Source organism: Phoca vitulina, unplaced genomic scaffold (assembly GCF_004348235.1).
Source record: "Phoca vitulina isolate PV1807 unplaced genomic scaffold, GSC_HSeal_1.0 scaffold19, whole genome shotgun sequence".
Classification (NCBI taxonomy): domain Eukaryota; kingdom Metazoa; phylum Chordata; class Mammalia; order Carnivora; family Phocidae; genus Phoca; species Phoca vitulina.
The window spans coordinates 29,823,593-29,851,049 of NW_022589722.1; the positions used below are offsets into that span (position 1 = coordinate 29,823,593).

Consider the following 27,457-nt stretch of genomic DNA (forward strand, 5'->3'; position numbering starts at 1 on the left):
CCCCCCCCCCCCCCCCCCCGCAGTCACCTGCCTCCTTCCAGGTGCTCCTGGCCCCTGCCTACGGGAACACAGACCCCCTTCTGCCAGGTGGACCCTGTCCTGGCAGACGTGTGGCCTCCTGACGCAGGAGGCTCGCCAGGGGCAGGTTCCCTCCCCAGGCCCTTCTTTCAAGGGAGGCATTCCTTCTTGGCAGACCACGCCCCAGGGGCTCTGTGGCAGGGTCAGGCTGAGGGTGCTCAGTGGTAGGGTCAGGCTTGGGTGAGGGGATCCATCACATCAGAGAGGATGCTCTCTTCAGTTTCCCACGGGCAAAGCCCAACTTCCCTGACCGCTGTGACCCCTGCTTGGGCTCCCCTCTCCTGTTCCAGTCCTTGTCTCTACTTGTCCTCTCCAGCAGCCCCTACTACCTATTGCCCCCCCCATTTGGGTGTCCTGGGCGCTCTCCGTGACCCTGAGTCAGAGAGCCAACCTCAGTAAGCCCGTCTCCCCACCCTCCTCTGTCCCAGGCCCCCTGACCTCCGGTGGTAGGGAATGTGGGGGAACATTGCAGGGACCCCACAGAGGGAGTAGTGATGAGGATGGCTACCAGTTGGTCATCTGGGGAGGGAGAGTGCGTTCGAGTGCCCTGGAGGGCTGGTCAGTCCCCCCAGTGCCAACGCCTCGGGGCTCTCCCATCCTTGGATCTGGCTTCATGGTTACAGACATGGGTTGAACCTCACCAGAAACTGGGCTGAGCACTTTATACACAGTATTTTATTTATTTCTCACCACAGCACTGGGTGGTGTCCTCCCCTCTTTACAGATGAGGCAGGCAACTGGGGCTCAGAGAGGTTAGGACACCTGCCCTGAGCCACACAGCCAGCAAGAGGCAGAAGCAGGGTTGCAGCCCAGATCCCCCTGACTTCTGATCACAGGCTCTCCACCTGGGGCAGTTGTTCTTCCCTAAAGAGATCGCAGCAGCACCTCCCTCCGGGATCTTACGAGGATTAAATGAGGCAGGATGCGGGACGCACTTCACCTGGCACCTGCCGACCCTCCCGAGAGCGGTCTGTGGTCACCCCATGTTATGGTGGAAACCAAGGACAAGAAAGGTTAAGAAACAGGCCTCAGAGCTCATGGGGGTGGTATTCAGGTTGAGAGGAGTCTGTCCTCTGTAGCCAGAGGCTGTGTCCTGGGGGTCATTGAGGCTGTATAGAGTGGTGTGTGTGTGTGTGTGTGTGTGTGTGTGTGTGTGTGGTATTTGTGCGTATGTGTATGTGTGCACGTGTGTGTGTGTGTGTACCTGGGGATGGCATGTTCAGGGTATATTGGAAAGCCTTGAGGTTCAGAACAGTCTCCCCTCCCCCTTCAGGTCACCGAGCAGGGCTCTGGGCCTGTCCCTTGTCTGGTGCGAGACACCCAGAGATGAGATGAGCTCACTGCGCCCAAGAGGCTCACAGCCCAGTCAGGTGATGACTCAGGATGTTAGACCTCCATCCACCCCGATTTTCTACCCACTCAAACACCATCACCCCTTCCTGGCACGGGGGGCCCAGCCTGCCTTCCCAGCCTGCTCTGCAGGCAGGTGCCCCAAGCTCCAGCCACACTGAGGCTGCTAACTGGGGTTTCCCTAGTCAGCCTCAAAGCTCCACTACTCACCTACTGTGTGCCCGCGGGGCTGCCTGCACCTTCTCCTTCCCCACAGTTGGCTCCCCCAGCTTGGACAAAGCGAGGTTGTCTCCCTGGGCCTCAGTTTCCTCATCTGCAAAATGGGGATGATTTTATCCACCTCAAAGGGTCAACATAAGGGTTAAATGAGCGCCTGGCAACTTCGTTGGTACTGGATCTGCATCAACGTCCCTTCTGTTCTCCCAGGGGGTCCTGAGTGGGCAGGGAACAGCATGGGCTGGGGGCACTGGTCGGACTGGGGCTTGAAGCTCATCGTGGCTGTTCACCAGCTGTGGGACAGAGGGCAAGTTCATTCACTTCTCCCAACTCCTATGCACTGGTTTCTGATGGCTGCAGTAACCAATGACCCCAAATTTGGTGACTTAAAACAACACATATTTATTCCCTTATAGTTCTGGAGGCAAGAAGCCAAAAATCAGAGTCACTGGGCTAAAGTCAGGTGTCCACAGGGCTGTCTCCCTCTTAGATTCGAGGGGAGGACCACTCCAGTTCCTGGTGGCTGCCAGCATCCTTCTCTTATGGCCGTGTCACTCCAGCCTCCAAGGCCAGCATCTGCCCGTCTCTCTGTGTGCCCTGCTCCTCCATGTGCGTCCGACCCCCCTCTGCTCCCTCTCAGAAGGTCCCCTGTGATGGCATTTGAGGTCCTCTGATAATCCAGGATCATCCCCCATCTCAAAGCCCTTCCTAAATCACATCTGCAAAGCTCCTTTTTTTCCTTCTTGCCATATAAGGTAACATCCCCAAGTTTAGGGGCTAGGGCGCAAGAAGGGTATCTTTGGGGTGGGGAGCATTTTCAGGCTTCAGAGCTCCAGCCAGCCGGCTTTGCATCTGCAGGAGCAGGAGGAGTGGGCTCCGAGGGCCACTGGGGGCTAGGTGAGCTGGAGCGTGCATACTGCCATCCGGGTACCCAGAGCACAAATATCTGTGCCCCCCTGGGGGTCCAGGCTGGGGGAGGGAGAGGTGAAGGGGTATGTGCAGGTAATTACACAGACTCCCCATTTCTGAACCTACTGTGTGTCGAGCTGCACAGACACGGTGGCCTTTAATACCATCCCTATTTACTATTTCTCTGCCTTCGGGAGGCTTTCTCCCCCGCAAACGCAGCCGCTCACCAGGGCGGGCGGGAGGGAGGCCTGGGGATGACTCACACTCTCTCCGTGAAGAGCAGCCTTTGCAAAGGGCTGGCTGGGGAGGGAGCTAAATTTAAAGCCAGGCCTCCTGAGAAGATCACCTGCCACGTCAAAATCACTGCCATTTAATTAGAAGTTGGGGACGTGAGGCGTTTAGCAGAGGTCTGAGCCTCCTTTGGGAGGGAGTGAGGCCCTCGGAGACTGAGCCCCTGCGGTGGGCAAGGGGAGGGGCCCCAGTGTGAGCACCACCAGCTGGCCCCCAGCCTCGGCACCACCTCCCCTTATTCCCCCCTCCCTCGGGGAGCAGGCTCTGCCCTCCCGATGGCCCCTCAAGTCCCTCTTTCCTCTTCAAAATCTTAGGGTTCTGCCCCCAAGCCCCTATTTCCCGGATTCAAAACAAGGAACCGGGGCTCAGAGACATTTGAAACCTCAACCCCAGAGTCATCCCTGGAGGATGTGGCCAAGCCAGGATTTGAACTGTTGGCCTGATCTGGGGCTTAGGTTCTGGACCATCTAGCCACTTGGTCCCTCCTGTGGAGTGGTTGGGGGTGATGGGCAGGTCTCTCGCTTCCTGCAGCCTGTTTCCTTCTCCATCCAAAGGGGCTGAAATACCATGCTGCCTCCACCTCTGGACAAAGCACTGTGAAGGGTCCTGGGGGGGCGCATCAAGTCCATTCCCCCCTTGTTTTCAGAGGACACAAGCCCCTGGAGGGGTGGAGGAACGGGCCAGCAGCCAGGCCTCTGCCTCCCAGCCCTGACCCCTGGGAGCGGGGAGGCCAGTCAGATCACGGCCATCCTGGGACCTTGCTGCTTATGCTCTCCAACTGGCCAGGGGAGTCCCGTGTGGCAGAAAAGCTGCCGCCTCCCTGGGGTTCCAGGGCCAGGTCGGTAGGGCCGCCCTGAGCTTGCGCTGCCTGGCCCCCGCTCTCGGCCTGTTGGCTCATCCGGAAAATGTCGTGAGTCTTGACGACTCAGAGCCAGGCACATAGTAGGTGTTCAGTGTGCAAAAGCCACTGCTGTGGCTGACTGTCGTTCTGGAGATCCGGGAGCCCGGAGGTGGTGAGCGAGTCGCTGGGTGCAGGAAGCCAGGGTCCAGGGGCACGGCGGTGACACGGACCAGTGCTATGTGCGCCGGGCCATAAGCTTACCGGGCGGCCTCCGCTTGGCCTCCCGCTCCTCCCCGCTCCTGCCTGCCTCCCTCCTGGTCACAAGGGGTGAGCACAGTTTCTAGTCTGGCCCCGGCAGGGAGCCTGGCAGGACCACTCAGAGAGCCCAGAAGAGACCGGGCTTCTGTCTGCCTCAAAAGTGCACACGGCAGGCCCTGTTCTAAACCGGTCCCACCACCTCCCCGCCTGGTGTTACTCCGAGTTTCCATTATGTGGCAAAGGGGGTTTTACAGATATAATGAAGATTACTAATCAGTTGACCTTCAGATAAGGAGACAATCCGCCACCTAAGCTGATCACAGCAGCCCTTTAAAACTTGAGGGTTTTCCCGGCTGGTGTTAGAAGAGGAAGCCAAAGAGAAGTCAGTGTGAAGAGGGTCCCCAGGAGGGAGGCTCCTGCTGAGCTGGGAGGTCTCAGGGCAAGGAGGTGAGAGCCGCCCCCAACCCACAGCCACTAAGAAACGGGACCTCAGTCCTGCGACCACCAAGAACCGCATTTTGCCAGCATCCTGAAGGAGCCCTCAAAAAGTCACCCAGAGTGTCCCCACAAGGGCCCATCTTGGCTGATGCCTTGATTTCTACCTTGTGAGACCCCAAGCAGAGGACTCGCTGAGCCCACCCAGCCTTCTGACCTACAGAGCTGTGGGATAATAAATGGGCGCTGTTTTAAGTTGCTGCATTTATTAAGTGCTAATAGAAAAACCAATTTATATATATGTATATACCAATATACTCAGCCACCACTCAGGCCAACTACTTACTTAATTTTTATGGGGTGAGGATCCTTACAGCCATCCTCCCACTGCAGACCCCCGGGGCGGTCTTTGTACAACATGACCCTGACCTAGCCATCCCATTGCCTGTGGCCCTTCTGTGGTTACGCCTTTGGGGTGAAGTTTGAGTCCCTAGTTTGGCACCCAAGGCCCTCCCTGTTCTGACCCATGTCCTTCCACATCCCTACGAGTGTCCCTGCCCCCCACGTTCCGTGGGCAACGGTGTGCGTGCAGAGGACTGCCTTGGTCCCTCGTCAGACGCCAGTGACGGATCATGATGGCTCCCTGTTCTCAGCTACGGCACCCAGATGTTCCCAAGTGTTTCCATTTCGCTCAGTACGCCCCCCGGTAGCCGGTCATGTGGACATGAGGCAGATGCAAGCCAGTAGAGTCAGGCACAGCGGCAAATCCCACATTTCAGAAAATTCAGCACAGGGATGAAAAGACGCAGAAGGCAGCAGCGACGCCCCTGCTTCAGGCTTGGGGGCACTGATTCTAGCAGTGGGCCTTGCTCCCGGGAGAACAGCAAGACTCCAGAAGGTGGCCTTTGCAGATCTGCCTGCCCCAGACCCTAAAGCTTGGAGCCTGCAGATGCCCAGCAGTTGGGAGCGCAGGAGCTGCCGCAGGGGTGGGGGGCGGGGGGCGGGGAGGGGCGGTGGGGGCGGGGAGGGGCAGGAGCGTGTCTGCCGCAAGGGGGCAGAAGGAGCTGGGAAGGGCTGGTGGGCAATACCCAACTGCACCTTCCAAACTGCAAAACGAGAGTGCCCAGGGACTCAGTTTACTCATCTGTCTACGTCACCGATGAGAACCTGCCTTCAGGTCGCGCCAGGCTGTGCTTGGGGCATGGTGTGTATTAAGTCACGACAAGCCTGGGGCTTCGGGGCCAGCGTCCTCGGTCATTATGACGGTCTCGCGGGTGGGGAACTTAGACGGGGAGGGACGCACTGTGACGCAGAGCTCTGGCCGCTCAGCCGCGTGCCCTGGGCCTGAATCCTGGCTCCCCCAGTGCCCGCTGGTGGCCTTGGGCAAGTTGGTTCTGCTCCCGCAGGGGGACGGCGGGGAGCTCAGCCCAGGCCTGGCTCCCAGGAAGCACGGCACAGGCCCCCCACAGAAGGCAGAGAGGCTGCGTTGGGGACGGTGGGGGACCTCCAGCCGGGCCTCAGATCCCCAGCGGGTCTGCCCCCGGCACGCACCTGGCTGATAGGAGCCCCTGTTCCTGCGTCTTTCCGGGTTCCGGCTCTGCTATGGCTGGTGGCTCTCGGGCTCCCGTGTCTCACCAGCATCTCCAACCCGGAACGCAGAGGACGAGGATTCATATGATGCAAATTGGTAGGTTGAGCCAAGCACCCCGAGCGGAGGCCTAATTTCCACACCCAGCCCTCCCCTCGGGCAGGCCCCGGAGGAATCACAACAGCAGTGATAATCCGGATAATTGGCATGTGCATGCAGGGCCTCCTCAGCTCCCTGCACTCCTCCCACGTTTGCACTTAGAGACAATGTAGGGCGTGGGGGCAGCCCCCACGCCCCCCCTTGTCCGAGCTGCAGGAGGGGGCCCGAGCGAGGTCATGGGAGGGCCCGAGGGCATGCCACTTGTGAGAGGCAGGCCCTGGGGCAGAACTGTGAGGGCCTCACTGCCCAGGGGGCCCCTTCTCAGAAGCTCTGTCTTGTAGAATGGTGGTTTGAAGGAGTCTCCACTCGGCAGCTGCTTGGCCCTGGACAGGTCACCTGACCTCTCTGAGATGAAGATCCACCTTTTCTCTCGAATTAAGTTGACAACTGCTTGGGGGCAGGAAGTGTGCCTTCTCTCCTCCCTTCCCGAGGGGGCCCACGGCATCAGCCCCGTAAGCATGTGCTTGACCGAAACAAGGCAGGGTTTCCACTTACTGGGTGCTCTGTGCCCCCCCCACCCCGGTGTCCCTTCGATGGTCTCCCTGCATCCTCATTACCATCCTAGGAGCTGCTTCTTTGCATTTCTGTATACAGCTGACAGAACAGGCCCAGAGAGGGTAAGTGACAAGCCCAGGATCACACAGCTAAGACGTGGTCAAGCTGGGATTTGAACCTGCGTCTGTCCTTCCCAGAGAAGGATAGGATTGGTGCCATTGACAGAGAGGCCAATCTGTGTGGGAACTCTGCCCTTGACAATGCTCACGCCCTCACCAGTCCGTCCCCAGGGGTGTTGGCTTCATTGGGCAGAGCCCTTAGGGTCCTCTGGCTTCAGCCTCTCGGCCATTCGCCCTAGTACGCACTGGTGCCTCCCAGCTCAAGCCTCACTCCCTCCTGCCTGGACTCATGCAGTAGACAGCAGCCTCCCTGACTCCATTCTCTGGCCCCCTGGGAGCCAAAGGGATCTGTGTGAACCACATCTGACAGCTTCATTCTCCTGCTCAGGACCCTTCTACGGCTCCCCGCTGCCTTCAGGACATGCCACCAAGATCCATCTCCTGCCACAGAGTCAGCCAAGGCTTGTTCCGCCTCTCATCTTTCCTGAACTTACTGCACGCCACCTGCCTCCAGCTCTTTGTTTTCTCTTGCTGGACTGTGTGTCTGGTTCCTTCTCATCCTTGACGACGCAGTCACTTGTTTTCTCCTTCCGGAAGCCTTCCCTGAGCCCATCACAGCCCCGGTCACCCTGAATGACCCTGCCTGTCTGTGCTTCTGTCACCACCAGGAGCTTCCGGAGGGCTGGCCTGGGAGGAAGCGCGGGGTTGACGGCCCCCCCAGCCACCCCCCACCCCGGGACACCCAGCACACAGTCTAGCCGCATCTTCAACTTGGCGCCGATATTTTATTAATAAGCGCATTTGGCACTTGCCTCGCACCTTTTGTCCGCAGCTCTCCGAGGCGTCCCCAACCTTAATTAATTCTCCCTGCACCCCAAACAAGCTGCTCATCCCATGGCAGATAATGATGTGTGAAGTCCTCCCCGTAAAGGTGCTGTGATTAATCCCACCATGTAATTAGTTTCCTCTCGTCTCTTCCTCCCTCCCTCCAGTGCTATTCCTCCCTCTTCCAGCTGTCAGGGAGACCTGAGGCCATCTCCACCCCTGACTTCAGCCCCCACCCACTCTTGCTGGACCGGGCCCCAGCCCCCCTTAGTGGTCCTGGCCCCTCCCGTGCCCCCTCCCCAGGGCAGCCAAGGGGCTCTCGCCAAAGCACAACCCTCATCCCGCCTCTTGCCTGCCCCCAAGCCCTCCCCTGGCCCCCCAACTCCCAGCCTTCCTGGTGCACCCAGCATCTCATAGCTAGCCACTGCGGATACGCCAAAGGTCCCCGGTTTTCTCCACGACAGGCTCCCGGATCATTGCTTACGTGCTGTCTCTTCTAGAATGCCAGTCCCCACCGTCCACCTCAGGGCCCAGTGAGCTGGCCTTTCCCTCTGGAGCTCCATCCTAGCCTGCCAGCTTCAAGATGGTTTCCAGCCTGGGGTCTGGAGTCACTGCCTGGGGACCCCTGGCTTCCCCACGGCCGGCGTCCTGGTGTGTAATGTGAGCATAAGCAAGAGTTCTGATCTGTGTGGTTGTGGCGAGGACTGAGGTCTGGCTGTCTGTCCTGCGGCAGCTGACGTGTAGACGGTGCTTTGTAGACTAGGACTACCCTTCCTGAAACCACTGCCTTCCCCCACCAGATAGTATGGTTCTCAAAAATGGGATCAGGATTCCTTCACGGATTAATCAATCAACACATTCCATGAGTATCGAGGGAGCCTTTTCTAGGTGCCAGGCGCCGTCCTGGGTGCCCCAGAACACATCAGTGAACACAGGCACCCCGGGGCTCAGGCAGATCGCTCGGTGGAGCGGCGTATCTGCCTCCGGGCTGGGTTTCCACCTGGCTGCCCGCCCCGGCCCAGTCCCTGAACCAGGAACGGCCCTTGCCTTCCGGAGCAGGGCAGCCCGGGGACCAGGCACTCTGTCAACTTGTCCAAATCTGAGTCCCTTCTCTTTCGGGACAGCAGGGTGACCTTGCCTGTGGGCCCCGGGAGCTAAGAATAGCCGGGGCAGCCGCCCCTCCCAGCCCTGCGTGCAGTGGGGGCGAAAGGACCCGGCCGCCCACAGAGGGGTTAGCTGCTCCTGGCATCTTTGGGCGCAGGGCTGAGCCCTGCTAGCTGTTTGGAAGAGGAGAGGAACCAGAGGAAGGGGGGGAGTCCTCATCTCCGAAAATGCCGAGCCCATGCTTGGCTGCTGGGCTGAGGTCCCGCTGGGAGGACGGGAAGGTGTTTGAACCCTGGCTCTGCCGCTTCCTGGTGGGTGACCTTCAGCAAGACACCTGTCCTCCAGGCTGGGGTCCCCCAGTGAGGAAATGGCCACACCCTTGCTTCAGCAGGTAGAGCTGGTCCACAGCCCCTACCCTGCCGGAGAGAGTGGAGACGTTCCTCCCAGGGCCCCCACCCCCACCCTCCAGCTCTGCCAAGTGCACACTGTTGCCGTGGCTGCCGGATTCTATATGGGCACCTAACAGCCCAGAGCATTGCTCTGGAACCTGAGAGCCTAGGGCCAAACCCCAGATCAGCCACTCACAGGCTTCGTGACCTCAGACCGGTGACTTTACCTCTCCCAGCCTGTTTCATCCTTTATAAAATAGGGATCGTGGCCCATTATGGGGGCATGGTGCTGTGGTGTGAGGTATGCACAAATGTAGCACACAGTAGGTGCCTCTGAAGCACATAGTGGGTGCTTGGTGTTAGTATCGTGCCTCCTCCTGGGATGGGCACAATGGATGACCCCCGCAGGGCCGAGCTGGTGAGGAGAGGAAATGGCCATGCTCTGTGTCTCCGAGGGGCAGGGCCGGGACCACGGGGAGACCCTGTGGGCAGATTGGTAGGAAGAGCCCCAGCTAGCTGAGCAGAGAGGGATGGTCCCCTTGGGTAGAGGGCTCCCCATTCCTAGGGGCTATCAAGTATAATCTGGTGCTCCACTTTTGGGGATATCAAAGCAGTGATTCACACATACATGGGCCAGGGGCCTGGGTTCATGACGCTGGGTTTTATCTGGATCTGGGGCCAGCAGAGGCACGCTGTGTAGACTGTGAGCTAAAATCATATGTGAGCCTGCCAGGCTGCTGCCGGGGACCCTCCCAGGTTTCCACTGTCCCAACAGGCAAGGGAGGGGAGGAGGCAGGACAGGATGATGGTGGCCCTGCATCCTCCCAGTCCCGGCCCCCCAGCGCTGGGTGGGAGGATGGACTTAAAGCCAAAGCTACAGGCTGGGTGAACATGAACGGGGTGGACCTGGTCTCCGAATGTGGCTGGAGGGCTGGGGGCTTGTCTTAGAGGCCAGAGAGGACAAGGCAGAGGCCGTGATTGGAGCGAACACATGTTTCCTATCCTGCCCAGAGCTCCAGTCGTGCAAGTCACTTGCCCAAGTTGCTGGGCTCTTCCAGCCACCCTGACTCACAGAGGAAGAGCCTGGGGCTCAGAGCGGGTGGGTGACTCCTACAGTCTCCCCAGCTGCACTCAGCTAGTGGTGAGCACACAGGTCTGCCCATCAGGGTGTGGGGGGAGGGGGCTTGGCTTCTTCCTACCTGGGCCTGCGTTCTGGGTCTCAGGGACCTGGAGGCACCTGTGTGGATATGCTGCATGGAGGTCAGTAGACCGTGGGCAGAGCCCGGCAGTGTCCCCTCCCAGCCCCAAGTCTGGCCTTGGGGACCTAATGAAGGACCCACTGCTTGCAGCTAAGTTTCTGTTTGTGGAGCGCTCAGGTGGCCCCACCCCTCACCTCCACTCCCTGTGCCTCCAGACAGGTGCATGGCAGGTGCTCTGTGGATGCATGTCCATCCCATCCCCTTCTGAGGACTTGCCTGGGCCAGTCAGTGATGGCCACAGGACTCATAAGGGTGCTTCTCAGAATGCAGAGAGCACCTGTATTTGGTCCGGCACATTCTCACCCACTGCCTCACCTACACCTCACGGCAGCCAGCCGGGTCACGCCGTGATTAGACAGAAGCCACCCAGAGGTTGCCTGACTTGTCCAAGAACACCCAGCTGCAGAGCTGTCGGGAGAACCACTTTGTAAACTTCAATGCACTGTTGTCTCCCTGACCCCCGGCCTGAGCCCCACGGAAGCTTCCAGGTCATTTGAGGACCACAGATTCACACAGTTGAGATATTTGGAGCGGAGCTGTAACTCAAATACCCCTCTGCCCCCCAGTCTACTCTCAGCCAGCAGCCCCAGAGACCCCTTTGTTCCCTCCATGGCCCCATCCCACCCAGAGCTAAGGTCAGCTCCCTTCTCTGCAATGCTCTTGCCCTAAGAGACCCACACAGCTAACTGGCTCACTCCGTGGAATCTTTTCTAAGATGTCAGCTCCCTCACTAAGGCCTCTGCTGCCCCTGCTGCTCCTCCCCCTGCCCCTCCCTCCCCAGGAGGACTCCCCCTTCCCGGTTCTGTCTTGGCTGAAGCACCTCCTGCCCATCTGGGCACCTTGCTCCTTTGTCATGTTGTTACAAATACTGCATTGATCTGGGAGTTCCCCAACACGGCGGAAGGGGTGTCTCATGTATCTGCTTGCTCTCTGCTGTGCCTCTGGGGGCCTGGCACACAGTAGGCCCTCAGCAAAGATTTCCTGAACGAGCGGGGATATTTTGCAGAAATGTTAGGCAGGCCATGGGCAGGGAGCGGGCCTGCTGTTCCCAACTGTGCCAGTGTTCTTAATATTTTTGTTTCATTTATCAGAAACCAAGCCTGTGTCAAGCACGGTAATACATCTAAATTGGTTGATTAAAGCATCAGGAAGAAAGTGGTGCTTGGCGGCAATTAAAGCAAAGCCATGGGAAGATTTGGAAATATTGTGATCCCTTCTGCGGTTTTTGCAAATGGGGTTTCTATTCATAGCGAGTCCGTTGTCTTTACTTCATTATTTCTGGGGGCTTTCTTCCCGGCTCCTCCCCAGGGTTTCATGATATTGTTATATAAAGTGATTTCTATCATGACAACCACTCACTATTTGCTTTTGCTGATTTGGGAGCTGGGCTCGTGCAGGCAGGACAGGCCTGGGGGCCTGGGTGCAACTCGGGGTTGGGATTCCGACGTTGAGGCTCCTCTTACCATCAGATGGGGAAGTTGAGGGGAACCAGCCTGGGTCAGAGATTGCCTCCTGGGCCAGGGGCACACGAGGTAACCCACCCATCTCCCAGACCACCTTTCCTGCGTCTTTCCCACCTGCTTCTTTCCTCCACTCCACTGTCTTCCTTGCTGCTCCCGGGACGTGTCATGCACACACCTGCCTCAGGGCCTTTGTACTGGCTGGCTCTGCTTACCAGCTACTTCTGCTGTCCCCCAATACCCCTCCCCCTGGCCTCCTCCTTCCTTCCTGCCTCCACTGACACACATGCCTCTCTGAAGCCCCCTCCCCTCCTGACACTTAAGCCCCCTCCCCTCCTGACACTTCCTACCTGTCTTCTCGACTTTTCCCCCTGAGGTGTTCACTGCCATCTGCTATAGTATATATGTACTTGCTTATTTGTGAGAAGTGAACAGATCCAAGGGTTCTTGAGGTGATGGGGGTCCAGATCTGAGGGTTGGGGGAGGGGCAAGGGTTTATGGTTTGAGGATGGGGGTGGGGGGCTGTGGAACCATTTGCCCTGATGGGGAACCCAGGCAACACTTTCCTGAGCAGCTGCTGGTGTCCCCAGGCACACTGGTGTCCCCAGTGCCTCCATCATCCCCTCCTCCCACTGGCCTGTCCCCAGTGCCCACCTGGCACTCAGCCTGACCTCACTGATGCCATGGTTGGCCCAGTTTCCCGGAGTCCCGCCTGGAGTCACTGTTATGGGTTGAATTTGACCTCCAGCACTCATAGGTTGAAGTTCTAACACCCCGTACCTCGGAATGTGGCACTTTACATGGAAATAGGATTGATGCCGATATGATTAATCACGTTAAGATGAGGTCATCCTGGAGTATGCCCTAACCCGAAATGACCGACGTCCTTATAAAAAGGGTAATTTGGACACAGGCACGTGCACAGGGAGAAGTCCACGTGAAGACAAGAGGCAGGGATCCGGGGATGCGTCTACAAACCAGGGAATGCCACACGTTGCCAGCAAACCCCCAGAAAGGGAGAGAAGCCCGGGCAGATTCTCCCTCACAGCCTGCCAGCACCTTGATCTCAGACTTCCAGCTTCTAGAACTGCGAGAGCATAAATTCCTGTTGTCTTAAGCCCCCTCCCCTTGCCCCATCTGTGGTCCTCTCAGCAGGAGCCCCGGGACACTAACCACATGACCCAACACCCCCCTGCGTGCCCATTCCAGCCCCCCCTCCCACCGGCTCCAGAGCCGCCCTCGCTCATCAAGGGAGTCAGCTCTCTGAGTCTCTGGTTCCTCATTTGAGAAATTAGGATAATAATACCCACCTCCCACGGCTGTCACGAGCCTTCAGTAACATACACTGGGACATGCACCTGGTTCGTAGTAAGGCTCAGTAATTGGTGTAGCAGGAGTGTGGTGGTTATTTTTATTGTTGTTATATTAATAGTATTATTGTAATTAGCTGTCAGTTTCCAGGTCTGAGCTGGCCCTTGTGGGGATAAAAGCGCCTCGCAATTGGGTCTCTGCACGCCACGGTGTGCAGGCAAGGGGGCTGCCTGTCGGAAAGGGGAAAGACTTCCAGGTAGTCATGCTTTCATTTATTCAGATGTATTGTTGCCACCTCTGTGCTCAGACACATCTGTCCCCAAAGAGGGAGCTACGTTGAATGCAATGGGGCATGATTCGGGCTCCGATGAGGGACCCTGAGCCAGCCTAGGGTGGGGGGTGGATGCAAGGAAGGCTTCATGGAGCAGGGGACGTTTGAAGTCGGCATAAAAGCAAGGGAATCCATGCCTCTGGCCCCAGCTCCTGCACCTATTCAACCTGTGACCCTGCGTGCCAAACGCAAGCTCGCCAGCCCCCCAGGAGAGCTTGGGTGTCACATTTGCTAAGACTCACTGCCCCCAGGCCCTTCCCTCTAAGCCAATCGAGGTAAAGATGCAGGTTGCCTGCAAGGCCCTCCAGTGGGTAACATTCCAGCCAGTTCCAAGAGAGCTGCCTGCCTGGGGTAAGAGAAAGAAAACTCCTGACAAACACCTGAAATATTTCATTGACTCCCTGCCCTGCTCTTCCAGTGGAGGGGAAAACAAAATACCAAGCCAGTCTTGCTGAAGATCCACACCCCACCGGGGCTGAGCCTGGACTGTCCAATACCTTCCCAGTTCTTTTATTCAATTTTGGCTCTGCGGCTGGCCACCTGCCTGTCCTTTGGAGCACTGAAATAGAGAGATAAATAGGGAAGCAGAGCTGGGCAGATGTCACCATTTCTGAGAGTTGCCGCTCGCCCGCCACCTGGGATTTTATTTCCCCCGTTGGAAGACAGAATATCCCGGCGGTGTGGAGTCTTTGCTGGCAGATTTAAGGCATCTTATAAACAGGAGCCTGAGAAGGACAAAGAAACACATGTTCGCTGAGCACCTGTTCTGCTCAGAGACCTGCCTTCTGTGGTGTATGTGTGTGGTTTCTTCTCTCTTCTCTACCCATTTTATAGACGTGGATGAGGGTATAAGGAGCACCCTCCTGGGAGGGGAGCTGGGAAGTGAAGTCGGGTCTCTGAACGCCACACTTGCTGTAGACCAAGACACAGTAAGATTTCAGGGGTGAGCAGCTTTGGGGGAGGATGGCCAGGCTGGCGGAGGCTAAGGGGGGTGGGGAAGTTAAAGAGAAGAATTGTGCCAGATGCTTGCTAAAAACAGCAAGGAAGACTTTATTCAGGACTATTTCTATAGGGGTCAAGACCATTGCACAAGATCAAGAGATTGAAGTCAATTCCAAATACAGCAAAGACAGCTGGGGATTTATAACCATGGAGTGGAGTGAGGGGTCAGTGGATGGAAAATTACTAAGAGGGGCTTGATTAGACATCAGGGGTTGGGGGATTCCTGCTAAATAGCCCAATAGCATTCTTCCCAAGGGCCAAGGACTTAGACACCAAGGATGGGGGATGAGGGACTGGGGGATCTTTGATAAAGCGGCTTAGCAGGATTCTCTGCTGGAGCTGGGCTCATGTCAAGGCCCGGTCAAGGAGGAGAGTGCTCAGAGGAGCCTCAGGAAAGTGTGGGCCAAGGAGGGAGTTTGTCATGTGAGGGGGGAGAGGAGAAGGAGGTCGAAGGCCATAGTGTCCCTGGGGACTTGGCAGGGCTCAGAGGTGTCCCGCGACGTGGATGCAGGGGCCAGGAGGAATGTGATGCCACGCCGAGGCCACACTGAGGACCCAGCAGATGCCAAGGCCCAGAATTTCAGGGGGGCCCAGTGTTCGTTGACAGAGCCAAGATTTCCAGCCACAGTTTGGGTTAGCAGAACAAGAGCTGCAAAAGCCTCACGGTGGGTGTTGATGGGTTACCCGTCCATACCCCTCAGCCTCCAGAAAGTGCAGGTTTTGGTGTGGTGGCCAAGGGCTCAGCCCCAGGGGAATCAGCCAGGGCGAGTGATCTGGGAGAGGGTGGCCTCACGCAGCTGGGCTGGGCCAAGCACGAGGCACTTGCGCGGCCCGGGTCACCACCTCCTCCGCGGTGGGCCACGCCATGGTTGACGCCAGCACTCTCATGGCTGCAGGGCTGAATCCCAGTTCAACCACTTCCTGGCCTTGCCCAGCTCAGTTTCCTCGTCCCCCAGACAGGTAACCAGAACACACACTCCTCTAGGAGGGCTACGTGGCCTAAGCCTGGCCCATCATGTGAGTGATGATGATGGTGATGATGATGATGATGATAAAGAAGAAAAAAGAGGAGGAGGAGGAGAAAAAGAAGAAGGAGAAGAATTAGCCCACTCCAACCTGTGGCTCTGGCTGGCCTGGCTACTGGGCTCTGCAAGGCTGGCTGAAGGGGAGAAACCCTCATCTACACTCCCATGAGCTGTAAGGGAGTATATGCAAAGGCCCTGGGGCAGACTGGTGATGACACACTTGAAAGCTTTTCCTATTTTGAAAAGCCTTTTCTCATGTTACCTCTCACTGACCCTCTCACAGCTCTTAGAAGGACTCAAATCTATTCCCGTTCTATGGACACAGAAACTGAGTCAGGGAGGCTCAGAGAGGTGAAGGGGCCCACATAGGTCTCAGGGGAGATGCAAGCCTGGGCCTGGGGACCCTGCACCCAGCTCCTTGGCCCCGAGTCCTCCCCAGGGCCCATAGTAGGGTGGTCCTGGGAAGGCATTTTAGGGAGTAAGACCAACTTAGGCCAAGGCTGGGAGGCAGAAGGGACCTGAACACTTGGGGGGTAGCAGTGAATGTTGGGGGAGCACAGAGCAGAACTGGGAAAAGCATCCCTAATGGTGGAGCTGGGATAACCTAGCCACATAGGCGTCGGAGCCCTCCGTGTGAGTGGAAATTCCTGCCCTGGCCCCTCCCTGGCCGATGCTCCATGATTTAACCCTGACTCAGTTTCCCAGCCGTTAAGTGGGGCCTCTAATGCTGATGAACTGAGTACCTCCAAGGAGCAGCAACAGCTCGTAAAAAGGCACAAATTCACGAAGCCTCGTCCTGATGGAGCGCCACCCTGCAGCCTGGGGGGGCGGGCGGGCACTGAGCTTCCACCCACCACATCCGATGTGATTTGGTGACACCACTCCAACAGGGACAAAGACATGTTCTTTGCTACCGCAGCTCCCTGCCCTGCGGGGCTGTGGGGTCGCGCTGCTTACAGCCCGCAGCCGCCGGGGGACCCCAGCAGGGAGGAATTCAGAGCTGGGGCTGGCTGGGGTTTTCACGGCGTGGGCACATCTGGGTGATGAGGTGATGGGCTGGAGCCCCTGGCACGGAGGGAGGCAGGCGAGAACATGTGGGGGCCAGATTTACCCGCCCCCCAACCCCGAGGAGTCCTCCCAACCTCTGTCATGACTCAGTTCCGGGACAGTCCGGGCCTGGGACATGGGAAAGGCCAGCCCCACACGGGGCCCAAACCGGAGGGGGGCCGCGGCCCGGCTCTTGGCTGCGTGTCCTGGGTGTTCAGATGTGTGGCGAGCGGCCTTCGTGCAGAGTGAGTGTGTGCCCCAGGGCCGTGACCCTGCCGTGCGTCACCCACGATTCATCCCAGGGTTCCCGGACAGCCCGGAGGGGGCCGCACACTGTGGGTGCCGTTTAAATCGGTCTCCAGTTCTGTGTCCCGGGCAGGCTCCAGGGCTGGCTGGCTGGCCGGCGTCTGCAACCTGCTGGAAGGCCATGGACGGTGTCATGGCCCCTGCAGGAGGCTTCTGGGGAGTCCAGAACTTTCCTGGACCATTTTAGGAAGCTGTTGTAGCAGGGTGGAAAGCCAACGGGCTCTGGGATGAGCCAGGCTGGGTCCAAGTGCTGCCTCAGCCCCTGGAAAGTCATGGTCTCTCCCAGCCTTTGTTTCCCTATAGGAGGCAGAGCTCTTGGTGGTGCTAAGGGGCGGCGTTCTTACGGGGTTTCCTGGGGTAGTGATCCTGAGGCTCCGCCTGACTGGTGCTCCACAAATTCCAGAATGAGGATGAGTCACCCGTGCTATGGGCTTCATATGTTGAGGTCCTAACCTCTTCACCTCAGAATGTGACTGTATTTGGAGACAGGGTCTTTAAAGAGATCATTAAATTAAATGAGGACATTAAGGTGGGTCTTAATCCAATATGCTTTATGTCCTTATAAAGAGAGTTTAGGACACAGACCCACACAGGGAGAGCACGGTGGTCTGCAAGCCAAGGAGAGAGGACCAGAAGGAGCCAACAAGGTAGACAACTTGACCTTGGACTGAGGGCGCTTGGGCTAAGCCGCCCCCTCCCCCACCCCGGGTTCTTGTTGCGGACGGACAAGAGGACGAGCCAACGAACACAGCCGACCCTGGCGACACAGGAGCACGCGGTTGTCACGCCCCCGCAGGCTCGAGCCTGGAGCGCCCCAGCCACGGGACCCTCGATGACATCCGTGGAGCGCGGAGGAAGCAGAGCCCCAGCCCCAACCAGCCCCCTCAGGACCAACTTGAACTTGTCCCGAACAGTTCTCCGCCCCGGGGTGGGGGGTGCTGTTTGCCAGGAAGCTCTGGGCACCCAGGTATTCGCTGTGCGTTGCCGCGGGCACAGATCATCTGCAGAAACGGTAAAGGCAGCCGTGCGGGTCCATCCCAGGGAGTCTAGAGCAGCTGAAACTCTGAAGGTCTGGAAATGGGGGGGGGAGCGGACGGGAGGGCAGCTGTTTGTTGAGCGGCTCTCCGAGGCCTGGCCCCGAGGAACCTTCGTTCTAGGTTATCTCGTTGCTTCTCCTCTCATCCTAAGTAAGGCAAGAGAGTTTGATCTCTACTTTACAAGCTGGAGAGCAGGCCCAGGACCACTCGGCAGAGAGTGGCAGAGCCTGGGGCAGGTCACGGAGAATGAAACACACCGGCAAGGACACAGGGGACGTGAAGTCCATCCTGGGACGGAGCCGGGAGCCGGGCGTCCAGAAGGTGTCCGTGCAGGGTGGGGCACTGGGATCACGGAGTTCTTTCTCAAACGCTCCGTCAATGTCCCTTTGCTCCTCACAACAGAGAGAAAAAGGGCGCGCCCCATCTCAGGGCAAGACTAGGGTCACTGTCCCCTCCGGTGGAGGCCCCTCCCCTGGGCACCTGCTGGCCTTGGGCTTGGGGGGCTGCGGCCGTGGCTTATGCCCCGGGGCATCTTGCAGGTAGGCACGTTCCCTCCCAGCACCTCTACAGGGCTCCACACAGGTGACGTGTCACAGTGAACGCCGGCATCGCTGGCCATATGCCAGCCCGCACCGCATCCCTTGTGCCCAATACCAGCAGCCAATGCTGTGATTAGACCCATTGCACAGATGGGGAGACTGAGAAGCAGAGAGGCTGAGTGCTCATCCACCGCAGCACTGTGGCCCACGGAGGTGGCGTGGTGACTGCGGGCACCCTGCCTCGCAGCGTGCTGCTGAGTGACAATGTGTACGAGGGGTGTGGGGCCCGGAGTGGTCCCGCTGCCTCCCTGGGCTTGTTTCCTCGACTGAGAGATGGGCGCCCTCCCCACCATGTGCCTCCGGCGCTGTGGAGAGGCAAGGGGAGGGTCAGCCTGAGCTGGTCAGTCCCGGAGACGTGTCTGAGACGGAGCGCACCGGTGTCCAGGGCGTAAGGCCCTCTGCCCAGGACAGCCCCAGCCCTCTGGAAGGGCCGGCCGCTGGGTCAGGGACGCTGGCCCGGCCGATAACGAGGGTTCCCTGCGCAGCGGGGTTGGCGGCGGCGCCTGGACGGCACCCAGCATTCTTCCAGGGCCTTCCGGAATCCCGGTCCGGCTCCTGCCTGACGCTGAGTCAGCGCTCATGCCAACCGCCTGCTCTGGGCTGGCCAAGAGGCAGCGGCTGCATGTGTCACAGGAGGGGTGGGGTAGGTGGGGACGCCCGGAGCCGCCTGATCTGGAAGGCTCTTCAGTTAGACAGAGCTGCTTCACTGCTCCCATTTCACAGATGAGGACCCTGAGGCCCAGAGGCGGAGACCTGCCTCAGTCTCGCTCTCGATGCTACCTGTCAATCATCAGAGTGGCTGAGCTGCAGGGCCGCGCCCCGACCCAGGCATCCCCCAAACACCGCCCCCCCCAGCAGCTGCTCACCTTGTCCTGCCCTCATTCAAGATCCACCTCCTGCTGGGGGACTGACCCTGGCCTAAGGCAGGAGGGACAAGGCTGACCCTGCGGCCTCAGGCCTGAGGAAGAGGGCCCCGTGACGCTGCGCAGACAGCAGGAGACGTAGTAAGGGGACACTTCCTGCAGGGGAACCCATCCCTGGAGATCACCAGCTGCCACCCCCCAGGCCCCGTCCCCCAAGGTCATGATGGGCCCTGCCCCATTTCACAGGGAGCCTTGGCTCCTCCCCAGCTCACTACTCAGCTGAGAGTTAGGGAGCCCCACTGTGTGCAGGCCCCCAGCAAGGACGCAGGGTCTGCCTTCAGGACATTGTGTGGGGCGGTGGTCTCCAGGCCGGGTGCTAGGTGCTGAGATGCGGGCAGCGCAGGGTGACAAGGGAGCCCGGGGAGGAGGCGTTGGAGGGGTGCATACCCAAGCCAGCCTGGCCCTGGGGACAGGTCCCACGAGGTGCAAATGGGGTTGGATTCCAGCTGAGCCTCCAAGTCAAGCTAAGCCAGGGGGTCAGCCCGGAGGAAGGGGCCTGACTATAATTTGCACAAATTACTTGAGGAGGGTGGGTGTGGTTACCAAGCAAACCACTCCAAGAGCTTGACAAGTGTCCTGGGACCTCTCAGGGATGTAGTAGGTGTGGGAACAAGAAGCTCCCTGGGTAGAGCCAAGAGGCTGGGCCATGCTAGGTGTTGAGGAACAAAGGGGCTCATTCTTGTGGCCAGATTAAACCCTCGAGAAGGGTGGTTCCTCGAAGCTGGGGCAGAGGCAGAGCATTGCCTAGGGACTGCAGGCTGAGGGGCCCTTGGGGAGGGTCTCCAAAGACTGTTTAGGGGGCCCTGACCCCAGCTCACAGCTGCCCCCCTTCACCACCCTGCCTAGCAATGGGGAGGGAGGGGGGACAGAGGAGAAACCAAGCAAGCCCCTGGCCCCAAAACTAGCTCAACTGCGCCAGGGCAGGCAGGAGCTTTAAATTCCACCAGACTCTCCCAGAAGAGTCCGGATTACCCAAATCTGCCTGGAAAAACTAGAAGTACCTGCCGTGTTCGTGCAAACGTGGGAAGAATGAGTCTGCCAGGTGGGAGCAGGTGGCCAGAAGCAAGGAAGAATGAAGGTGGTCCCACCCCCAAGCCCCCAGCCCACACTGGACCCACAGTGGGGGCTCCTGGAAAGAGCACATGAGGAGGCCTGGCGCTCAGAGAGCAGCGAAAGGGCTGCCCGGACCCACGGGGAGGGGGCAGGTTTCCCCTGGGAGCTCGGGAGCTGCAGGATGGAGCCCAGCGCAGGGGGCACGCACATGGGGCGGTGCGCTGACCCTGGGTGAAAGGTCAAGTCACCAAAGAACCCAGTTCCTCCAAAGGGAGATTGAGCACAGGCTCTAACCGTGCCCTTGTTAGAAGCATCCCTCCCAGATGTCAGCGACCGTTCACAACCTGCCTGTTCCCGTCCTCTTGTAGGGGGCACCTGCTTCCCTGTCCCCTCTCAGTGCGCTAAGTCCCCTGGAGCTGTGCCATTATAACCTGAGTCATTTGCGTCGGAAAGGGCTCTTTTGTCTTCAGAAAGCTTCAGACTGTTTTTGAAATAAAGGCATCTTTTCGTGGCATATGGATGCTTGAAGAAGGTGGGCTTTGGTTTTCCATCTGCACTTTTGTACCTTCATCCGTCGATCAATCACCAGCCACTGACTGAAACACAGATGCATGCACATGCACTCACATCCACATATGTGCACTTACACGCGCTCGCATTCATACATGTGCACTCACACTCACATTCACACGTGCATGCACGCACACACGAACAATCACATGTGTGCAGTTACGTGCCCTCGCATTCATACTTGTGCATTCACACTCACATGCACATACGTGCATTCACACACGCACACACACACACACAAGAACACTTCCCAGGCCACCGTGGCCCGTTCTCTGTAGAGGGGCAGCCTCCTGCCCATGGCGCCTGCGGGCTACATTAGAATCAGCCTTCCCTCATTGTTTCATGCCTTTTAAGAAGTTCAGCAGTTCCTAAAGAGGACAACCTCTGTGAAAATTGAGCAAAGCGAGAGAGAAGTGTTCCTGCCTCAAGCCTTTGCTCATGCAGAGGACACACCAGGGATGCCCTCCCCAGGCAGCTGGGCATCTACACGGCTCCCAGCAGGGATAGAGTGAGCCTTACCCGTGGATCATATAGATCTGCAGGAAGGGATCTTGGGGTCTTTCTCTCATGTCTCTGGATCCAGCTCAAGGGTCTGAGCCTTCCCCATCCACCCCCTGCAGGTCTTTGCCCTTCTGCCCCAGATTCCTGCCATGGCCCATGTCCCTTGGGCATGAGATACAAGTGTCAGATAAAGGGATGCATGAGTCCTACCTGTTGCACAAATGGGAAACTGAGCCTCAGGAGGAGGAGCTGCCTGCACAGGGTCCCACACGGAGCTGACTCGTCTGGAGCCCCTTCCATCCCCAGGGTCCCCATGTCTCAGCCCTGGCACGGGGGCCCCGGGGGCTCTCTGGGAGCAGATGCTAGTCCGGATCAGCTGGTGACACAGTGACTTGCAGGACTCACTCCAAACCAAGTGAGGGCATGAAGGAACCGATGGGTGGTTTTTGAAGAGCAGTGATAATAATAAAAGGATAAAACTGATTCCTTCCAGCACCCACCATGGGTGGGGTGCTTCTCCCACGGCTTTAAGGAGCTACCCGTTGGTCCTCACGGAGCCTTCGAGTGGAGCCTATCATCAGGCCTGCTTTCCAGAGGCGGCTGAAGCGCAGAGAGGCTAAAGGATGCCCCAAGGTCACACAGCAGAGCTGGGACCGGCCCCCAAGTGGATGACACGCCCTCTCAGTCACAGCGACGCCAGCATCTGACAGGGATGTTGGGTGAACCACGGCATTCTGCGCCCCCTGCCTCAGCAGACGGAAAGCCTGTCGACAGGGGAGGGAACATGCAGCCTCAACACCGGGACTGCACCCCCAAGGCAGGCAGATGTGAGAGAGATTTTCAGAGAGAAGTCCCCACGCCTGAAGACCCGTGCTGCAGGGAGCTGTCCCACAGCCACAGATAAAGCTCAGGGCTGGGAGGTGGAAGGCTTGGGTTCGAGCTCTAACCGCGACAGAGAAGATGTGGGATATATACACAAGGGAATATTGCTCAGCCATCCAAAAAGGGAAATCTTGCCATTTGCAGCCAGTGGATGGAACTGGAGGGTCTTATGCCGGGTGAAATAAGTCAATCAGAGAAAGACCATTATCATATCATCTCACTCATATGTGGAATTTAAGAAACAAAACAGAGGATCATAGGGGAAGGGAGGGAAAAATAAAACAAGATGAAATCAGAGAGGGAAACAAATCATGAAAGTCTCAATCATAGAAACAACTGAGGGTTGCTGGAGGGGAGGAGTGGGGGGAGGGGGTAACTGGGGGATGGGCATTAGGGAGGGCAAGTGAGGTGATGGGCACTGGGTGTGATATAAGACTGATGCATCACTGACCTCTACCTCTGAAACTAATAGTACAGTATATGTTAATTAATTGAATTTAAATTAAAACAAAAACAAAAGAGCAACAGTGCGTACCCATGCATGCCCTGCACGCCCCACACGGTTGTAAGTGTTTCACACAGATTACCTCACTAAACCTTTCCTCAACCCTGGGATAGAGGGACAGTGAACAGACCCAACTTACAGACAGGAGACTCAGCCCCAAGAGGTCATGGGCCCCACCCAAGGTCACAGAGGATGAGGCAGCCAGAAGATGGCAGAGCCCACCCTCCTTCCCTCCCCTCGGCTGTCCTGGGCATCCATGACTGGGTTTCCCCATTGTGAAAGGTCTGGGGGTCGCACCAGACTTCTCAGGTCTCCGGTACTCTGAGATCCCACCCCCAGCTCCTTCCTCTCTCCCGATCCATCCTCTGTTCACTGCTCATTTCTGACTGCCCAGCGCAGCCTCATCACCTCACATCCGATGCCCTCTCAGAGTGGAGTTGGCTGGGTTTTTGTTTCTTAATAGATGTTAGTTTTTAGAGCATTTTAGGTTCACAGCAAATTAAGCAGAAGGTACAGAGATTTCCCATATACCCCCAGCCCCCACACATGCATGGCCTCCCCCATTATCTAAACCCTGCACCTGAGTGGGACATTTGTTACAACTGATTAAGCTACATCAACACATCACCGCATGCCACCCATTTTGTCACCCAAAGCCCATTAGGGTTCGCTCTTGGTGTTGCACGTGCTACTGGTGTAGACAAAAGTACAATGACAAACATCCACCATTACACTATCACACAGAGTAGTCTCACTGCCCTAAAAATTAACTCTGTGCTCTGCCAATTCATCCTTCCCTCCCCCTCCCCCTGGCAACCACAGGTCTTTTTAGTTTCTCCATAGGTTTGCCTTTTCCAGAATGTCATAGAGCTGACATCATCAGACTGCCCTTCACTTAGTGATAATTGTCTGGTTTTAATGGCACCTTGGCTGGGACATTGTTGGCACATGTCCCCCCCACCCCCAACACCACCAGTGGACAAAGACAGGATGCCCATGGCCACTTGGGAAGATGGCTCACCTCCCACTTCCCCTACCTCCTGTCATGAATCCTACCTTCATTATAGAAATAATAACGATCTTAGACGACAAAAATAGCTACCTCTTCCTCCCCCCATCTTCCCTCGATCTGTGTAGTCCCTCCCTCACCAAGGCTGGGCTTGCCCAGGGAGCTTGCTTTGGCCACGGGGACATTAGCCAATGTGATGCAAGCAGAGGCTTGGAGAACACAAGTGCACTGGGGTTTGCCCTCGTGTTGCACTTGGAACATTGCGAGCCCCAGGTGAATTAGCCCCAGATCGCCTGCCGGAATGGCCATGTCGAGGGACTAAGGTGCTCCAACCAGCCACCTGCCAACCACCAGTCGTGTGAGTGAGGACATTCCAGATCATTCCATCACCAGCCAACCTGCCAACTGACCACAGGTGCATTAGATAGCCCAACAGAAATGAGCTGAGCTGACCCAGACCCAGAACTTCTCGGGCCACCTGCGGAGTCATGAGCTAAGTAAATGGTTGTTATTTTAAGCCACGAAGATTTGAGACGGTTTGTTACACAGCAGGAGCTAACGGATGCAGTCAATAACATTTGATTTGAGAATCGGGTCTTGGGTCCCGGTGTTCAAAACTTCTGTGCATTGGTGGAGTTGCTTTCAGTACAGACTTGTCCGGAAATTACTCCTCACATCAAAAGCTTCTGTGACTAAGTGCTCGGTGCCCAGCACCGGCCTCAGCAGCCAGCTTCCCAGACGCAGAGTGTCCAGTCATTCCCGATGACTTAGATCGGGCGGCAGGCATCTTGCAGACTCCTAGCAATGCGGCCAGTGAAGACCACGTGAACAGCTGACACTGACCGAGAGCCGGGACATTCTCTGCAGTGAAAAGTCAGGATCCTGACGGAGTGTGCAACTATCCTAGCGGGGAGTAGCTCTGGACACAGAACAGCGTGGCCTCCCTTTTGACCTTCAAGTAATTGTCTTAGCCAAGGGGTTGCCCCAATCCCTAAGTGGGGAGGGAATACAGAACCTGGAGGTTTACTCTTATTTCTTATTGTATGTGTCTATGCATACCTACAACAGGATACAGCATGTATTTAGACAGATATTACAGTTAATGGCCTAATCAGCCGTATGTGTCATTCTTGCTATAGAGCAGACATCTTCAACACACTTCTCCTTTCCTTCATAAAGTCCTAACTTGAGCAACGCCCTCAGCCACTGTTCCAGACAGATACCCCCCACCCCCTGCGTGGGCAAGGTCAGGAGTCCCTTCACCAGATGAAGCCAGGAGATCTCACTGGACTCTCAGGATAGTGCCGTGATGCAAGTGGGAGCCCATTTTACAGATGAGAACACCAAGGCTCAGAAAGAGGAGGTGGGGTATATAAAGTCCCAGCTGCTACAGGTCAGGGCTGGGGCGTCAATCAAGCCAGCACCTCGGACTGCACAGCCAGTGAGCCTTTCTCAGAGTCCCGTGTACCAGAATTGATGCCCCTGCTCCCCACGCTGCGGAGGGACAGATCCCCGTTCCCTCCCGGGCCCCATAGCCAGCCCCTGGCTCTGGCTCTCTGAGCCAGGAGCCCCCTTGGGCAGGGTCCGCATCAAGCCAGCTGTAGGTAGTTGCCAATAAGCACCTGACCTAGAATTGTTCCTTGGGCTGATGGCAGGGAGATGATTGGGCGCCAGCTGGGGCTACCTCTTGGGAATGACACAGGGTGGAAACATCGCAGTTTTCGAGGCCTGTATCTGCCCAGGGTGGGGAGCTGGGTTGGTGTATGCAGTGGGGCTGGGGCTGCGCCTTCCTAGTCTGTGGTACATTTGGCGGCTGCTTCCAACCTGATTAATGCTTCTGTGTCTTGGAGGGACCTGGAGGCCCAGGCAGCAGCTGGGGCCTTCCTTGTTTCTGAGTGTGCAAGATGGGGAGATGGCTGGAAGGGGTGGGTGTGTGTGTGGGCACCCTGGGGGTTGGGACCGATCTCCTTCCCCCTCCCCAAGAGGAGGTCGGGGGGTGGCTGGGGCAGCTGGGATGGAGGTCTCCCGTGGGCTGCCTGGCACTGATCTGCTCGCCGAGTCCAGCTGGACAGTCTGGGGGCTCGCCTCTGGTGGGGTCAGCAGCCAGCGGGGTATCCGGCCTTCGAGAGGGCAGCCCAACCTTGTGTGGCCGCGGCAAGCTGCCTGCCCTGGCCGGGGTGGCACCTCAGTTAGCTTTAGGCATGATGACCTGTTGGCACCCAGCCAGCCTGCCAGGTTGGAAGCAGCGCCCCCTGCAGGGTCGCGGCTGGTGATGCCCGCCACCTTGGCTGCCACACCTGCTTTGCTGTTAGTATTCCTCGCGCCACTCACCATCACCTGTTATTTGGTCATATTCCGCCGCTGTCCCTCCCTCTACCCCCCCACCCCCACTGCCAGGATGTTAAGTCCACGAGGACAGGGATTTTTGTCTCTTTTGTTTCACTGCTGTGTCCCCACTGCTTGGAAGAGTGCCTGGCACTTCGTAGGGGTTCTGTAACTACTGGGTAAACAAATGAGTGAAATAAGATGATTTTGAGCCTCACACCATCTTTCTAGAAAGGCAGGCCAGCCAGGATTAATAACCCCATTCTGCCAGTAGTAGAAACTGAGGCTCAAAAAAAAAAAAAAAAGCCGTTTGCCTGAGGTCACCGACAAGTAAGGGGCAGAAGCAGATGGAAGCCCAGAGGCCAGCCGGCCAAAGCCAGGGACCCTTCCCATAGCTGTTCGGCAAACGTCCGTGGAGCACCAGTGATGTGCCAGGCACAGGGCTAGGCAGAAGGATGCAGTGGTAAGCCAGCTCTTTGTGGAGCTTGTGGTCCCGGGGAGGGCAGGGGACACCAAAAGGTCATCACCAATAATGTACAATTGCGAGCTGAAGAGTGAGGAGCCGGGCCTAGGCCAAGGACATTCAAGCTAAGACCCAAAGGGTGGGGACGAGTCAAATGGCCACTCGGATGGGGTGAGGAAGAGCATTCTCAGACTGGCAACAGCTTGTGTAAAGGCCCTGAGGCAGGACCTCAGGTGTATTTGGGGCAATGAAGGACTTTCAGGGCCCAAGCTGAGGGGAGGGGTGCTGGATGGCCAAGGGCTGGGCAAGGACCCGTGGGGCCTTAGTGGCCAGGCTGAGATATTTGGTCTTTACCGAGGGTAACTAGGGCCCTTGAACGTTTTATCTGCAGTGATGTCACCAGGCCTGAGGACCCCAAGATTGGACACTGGGGACTCCTTCTGGCCCTAGCTCTGGTCCCCTGGCGGCCCAGGCTCCATTCGGCATGGAAGAATTAGGGCGCTTCTCAAGCAACATCCAAACCTGAGGCTGTGGCCTTGTGCTGTGTTCATGACCTGTGGATGCCTCCCACACTGGGGATTGGTCTGCTGTAGCTCTGTGGCCAGAAACTGGCTGTGGGTGCCCTGAGTGAGGGCAGCACACACAGAGTGTCTCGAGGGATGACCTCGGGGGAAGTGACGGGCTCGGGGACCCATTTCAGGTTCTCGGGGGCAGCAGTGTGCTGGGGCGCCCACCCAGTGCCGGGTCCTGAGAGGAAGGTGTAGCAGCACATTTCCTTTGGATCAATCACAA

The 27,457-nt window shown here is 57.6% G+C and overlaps 1 protein-coding gene across 1 annotated transcript in view; it reads right to left on the bottom strand.

The window, feature by feature from the left end:
- Positions 1-27,457, bottom strand: part of SHISAL1 (shisa like 1) — a 133,092-nt gene that overhangs the window by 72,358 nt on the left and 33,277 nt on the right. The window lies entirely within an intron of this gene.